This window comes from Cyprinus carpio, chromosome B3 (assembly GCF_018340385.1).
Source record: "Cyprinus carpio isolate SPL01 chromosome B3, ASM1834038v1, whole genome shotgun sequence".
NCBI lineage: Eukaryota > Metazoa > Chordata > Actinopteri > Cypriniformes > Cyprinidae > Cyprinus > Cyprinus carpio.
This window is the reverse complement of record NC_056599.1, coordinates 10,567,272-10,572,500: the sequence shown is the minus strand read 5'-3', so window position 1 is coordinate 10,572,500 and position 5,229 is coordinate 10,567,272.

Genomic DNA, 5,229 nt, shown 5'->3' with positions numbered 1-5,229 from the left:
ATTAAATCAATGGTGAACGGTGGTGGATTGTGTTTATTGACAGTGGAGTTTGTTCTGATTCAGCTTTAAAAGAGTTCTCCGCTGAACTATTGATGGCTTCTCACAGATTCACAGACGAGTTATGATCTGTGGGGATTCGACTGTTTTCTTCACACTGGATCTCCCAGGCTGTGTATAACAGTGGCACTTGTGATCGCGATCAAGCACGAGCTGCGGCGCCAGCAGATAAACGGTCTGCGCAAGGCCCGAACTAGTAGCGCGGATTCGTTCCGCTTTCGTTTGGTTATCCACGTCAGCTCTAGTAAACGTTATGATGAAGAACGCGAGGGCCTTTCTTTGACTGCACTGCGCTTTGCGATGCCGTCACGGGACGCTCTAAGCCCAAATTGCTGCTTAAAATTTGTGGGCCAATTATGAAAATTTGTAATCTTTTGCGAAAAAGCGGATGTTTGCTTGTTTTTGCGAAAAATTTCAGCATCGCAAACTGGGGGATTGTAAAAGATTCAAAATCTTTTTTATTTAAAAAAAAATGAAAATCTTTTTTTCAGTGTAGATGAGCCATAAAGGGTTTTTTAATAAGGCCCTGTTTTAAACCTTTTTTCTTAAGTACTACCTGAGTTGTAGTGTATTGTGAGCTGTTTTGGGCTGTAAGTGGACCCCCGGATAAACGAACACATGCAGGGCCTCAGTTGCATGAATTTTGGGTTTTTTTTTTCCTTTTTTTTTTTTTCCCCCAATTTTTTTTTTTCCCCTTTTACTGTTGTGGGACTTTTCCCTTTTTTGCTAGCGGGGTTTCCCCCCCCTTTTTATTGTGAGCGTGGCAGCCGTGGGTGGGGTTTTTTTCCCCGGGCCCTGTTTAAGTAAACAAACAAGCCAACATGTAAAAGGCCCCCACCCCTTTTAGGCAGGGCCTTTTCTGCAGGTTTAACGTTTGTGAAGCAAATGATTTGGGGGGGGGTTGGGGGGGGACCCCCCCAATTCGATAGGTTATGCGTCTGCCGATTCAAAACCCCAAAGTGTTTTTTGGGAAAACCCAAAAATGGGGCCCGAATTTTTTGGGGGGAAAAATTTTAAACCCCGTTATGAACTATATTTAAAATTTTTTTGTTACCCCAAAAATGAAAACGGAATTTTCTTCCCCCCGTTTTGTTCTGAACAACTTTTCCTTTAAATTTATAATCCCTGAAAAATTTTCCCAACGGCTTTTATAAAGCACATAAAAGTGGTCCATTTATCCCGACTATTAATATTTAAAGGGGTTTGTTTTATTCAAAAAAAAAGTCATCAAATACTTCCCTTTGTTCAAAACCTGAAACTTTCATTCACCCAACAAAAAACAAAGTTTTGATGGGCTTTTATTGATGGGCTGAAATCTGAGGATCAATAAAATTTTTTTTTTTGCTTTGAATGGAGTGAAAGTCTTTGGGGGATGGAAAAAATCAGTGATTTTTGAGACAGAATTTGAATTTAACAATCTCCCCTTATGTTTTTTTTCACTGAAATCAATGAAAAAAGTTTTCCAATATTTCTGCATTTGTTTTTAAAAAAGTAGATTTTTAAAGTTTTGAAACAGGTTTTTTAAGGAGCCCTTTAAACCCAAAAAACCCTGCCTGTTGTCCATTCAACCAGTAAACTTTTGTTTATGACTAGTGTGACTAGAATGCATTTTGTGAAATAAAATGTAGATGCTTTGATTGCGTTGTCATAATCGTGATCTAGGCCATGTTTTTAAACGTAGTCTTTTGTACACATCAGTCGAGTGCCATGTTTTTACTGTAAAATGTTTATTTAAAAAATGGATAAAGACCCATTCTTTCTATTTTTATGAATTAATGTTTTTTTATAGCCTTTGTTTTTAGGGGCAACCCCTCAACTTCATAACCAGTTCTTCGGCCAGCTGTTTTCAAAATGCATGAACTTGCAAACTTGACTTTATAAAGTATCATGTTTTTAATCTTGAGCTTGCAATTTCATTTATATTTATGCATTTGACGGATGATTAGCGCAGTTTACAGTGCAATCAAATTATACACTTTATCAATATGTGCATTATTTCAGTTCAGGCCAATTCACAGTATGTTATTTTTGATCTGGTGTTTTATTGGAAATTTAGTCTAGTTTCTTTTTATCCCTAAAACTTAACACACGCTGTTCTCTGTGTGTACTGTATGACTGACTGTGTTGGCTCAGTGGTGAGGACGGGACCAGATTGACAGGCAGTTGTTGAAGACTAGGGGGTACAAGGCTAACAGATGAGCGGCTGGAGTGATTCTTATTTTAGCCATGAATTGAGTGCTTCCCGCTGAGAATAAGGAGACATTACAACAGCATCGACTTTCCTCACGCAGTTCTCAAACCAAAACACAAAGTTGAGTCTGTGTGGCAAAAGGGTGACCTTTATTAATCCAAACTTTGATTTCTTGTTAACAAGAGTCTAGATGGTCAGGGAAAAGTTAACTGATATGGGCCGAAGCCATTGTTGGATAAATTGCGTTACATTTCAAATTTACCACCATCGTAATCATATCGTCAAATGTACTCTATTCACAAACCATTTCACAGCACAAAAAAAAAAGTACTGTTGAGTGCTCATTAATTATTCATCTATGGGCTAATGGCCAAATATTGGCTGAATATTTTTATTTTTGGACCAAACTGATAAATCATTTTTTCTCTTTTCTAGACTTTGTGTCCTTGTTTGACTGGGAAAACGATCTTCCAGATGAGTTGATACCCAACGGAGACCTGGGCTGATGTCCATGCCCCTAATGGTGACGGAGGGGTAGGAAGCCGGATGGGGGCACCGTCCCGGACGCTGCTGCCAGCACAGGCAGCTTTCCCAGCTCCTGCAGGCAGGAGTGGCTCTGGTCTGGCTGGAAACCTCAGCCCTCAGTCTGGAATGGGTGGCCAACTGGTGCCTTGGGAAGAGTCCATGGGCCAGGCTCACCTGGTCACCAGACCCAACCTCCGAGCCGGTTGGCAACCCACCGGCCAGGGCAACAACAGTCCGGTATGGGCCCTCAGTGCAGGTTTTAACCCGGCCATGCTGAACATAACAACCAGGCTCATGGACTCATGGGGCAGAACATGCTCCCCAGGGGCAAATGATGAATGGTGTGATGGGGCCGGCCGAAGAGGCAGGGCAGCTCCGGGATGCAGTACCAGGGTCAGGCCATGCAGGCAGCACCAGGTGCCGGGCAAGGGGGCAGCGTATTGGCAGAGACACTTACCCAGGGTGCACCACAGATGGGGCACACAATGCCATCAATCCCCAGCAAGGGAAACATGAACAAGGTAAGTCGCCATTGCTGTGTTTTTTTTGTCCTGTATTATATAAATTTTCAGTGTGGTTTGGTGTAATAATTCGGTAAGTTAACGAATACAGATAAACACATTGTTTCAGTTTCGACCAGTTTTGTGTACGTGTAGTTTCAGTTTCAACCTATTATTTCCACTACAATTGGTGAAGTAAGAACTTGTGCTGTTTATGTTACTTGGATTTAGGAAGCTTTACTACTTGTTGCATGACGTTCGCTTGTTGTTTTGCCATTTTCCATAACATGTATCGAAATGCAAGCCTTTAAAGTGACAGGAAATTGTGGGTTATGTTCAGCTTGAGGTGTGTGGACAGCTTCTGTGACATGCTGTGGTTTATGATGGATATTTTCAACCCTTATAAATATCATTGAATGGGGGAAATAAGAGATGGATAATAGAAACTTCTTTCTACAAATAAAGGTAGTTCATAGAAGAAAAAAAAAGATTTTGATTGGTCGTTTGGAAATTCTGTCTGACACATTGTACTAATACAGATGATTGCTGTTGGCATTTGTTGGGCTTGTTTGGTTTGGTTAATATTGCAGTGGTGCTCAGTTACAGTAGTTGTGTAGTGTGGGTTGTTTAAAGGAACGAGAGTCCAAAAAGCTGATAAAAACATCACAATAATCCACACCACTCCAGTCCATCAGTTAATGAAACCATTAGTAATTTAAGACATTTTAACTAAAATATGAGACCTCTGTCAGTAATATTGCTTTCTCCAGTGAAAAGTGGTTTCATCTGAATCAGGAGAGAAATCTGCACAGATCAAGCAAGCGAAAACAGTTCTAAACAAATGTCTGTGCATAAATTTTCATGTTTGGGTGAACCATTTCATTCTTCTGCTCTGCTGCTTATGTTGATTTCACACGTAGACCGTCTCATGTCCATGAAATGTGCATTAAGATAATGAAAGCACTGTAAGTTCTCCCCGTTTTTACATTTGCACAATTCCAAACCAATAAATACACCTAAATGGTTGCTGGCTGGAGCACATAATGCATAGTAGTTTAAGCATTTAATTCTTTGTCCGTTTGCTTACATTTGCATGAATGGATTCTTCATATACATAAAAATAAAGACAAAAAAGTAAGTTCGTTAATCATTCTTCACAAAAATATTGATCTTATTGTGAACAATTCATCCAAGGTTATATATATTTTTTCCCCTCATAATTTTATAACTATATCTACTGGTGAAACAGACTTCTCTTGTAATTGCTCCAGCCAATAAGTCCCATTTTTACAACCAACCTCAAGCTCACATTCACATCCTCCTTAATCCAATCAACAACTGATGAATTGAACCAAGACAGTGTTTAACATGAATCTATGCCTGCTTGAACTTTTCAGACATTGAAGGAAAGATTGCACAGAAAGGTAGTTGTGGCTATCGCATGTGTCTGACTGTTGTGGTTTTACAGGAAACCAATCGGAAACCAGTGTTCTGCTCGCACTGTGCTTTTGGCACTAGTGAATGCTCTTGTGTTGAGATGTTGGTTCATATCGAGAAATCAGTCAATCGATGGAGTTTGCAACTGAAATATGGTGAATAACATTACACATGCTGCCAGAGCGATCACAGGTTTCCATATCTGCTGTGTTTGTTTAGAGGTAAATAGATGTGCTGTCGGAAGTGTGGTGTGTGTTTGCATTGCACAAAGATTGAGAGTCACAAGAGCAGGTGAAGTGTGTGAGATCAGTCCACAGCGGCGTGCCAGCGCTCGTGTCTGTACTGTCTGTTCGTGCTTAGCTCTCATGTGTCCTGTTCAGAGGAAATCTGCTTTAGATTTTTCACAAGTTCTGTGTTTTCATTTAGTTTTTTCTGGGTTCTGTTCATGGAATAATCCAGTTCATCATCATAAAGACTGTCTAATCAAATTAATCTTTAAGAGTTTAATGACATATTAAC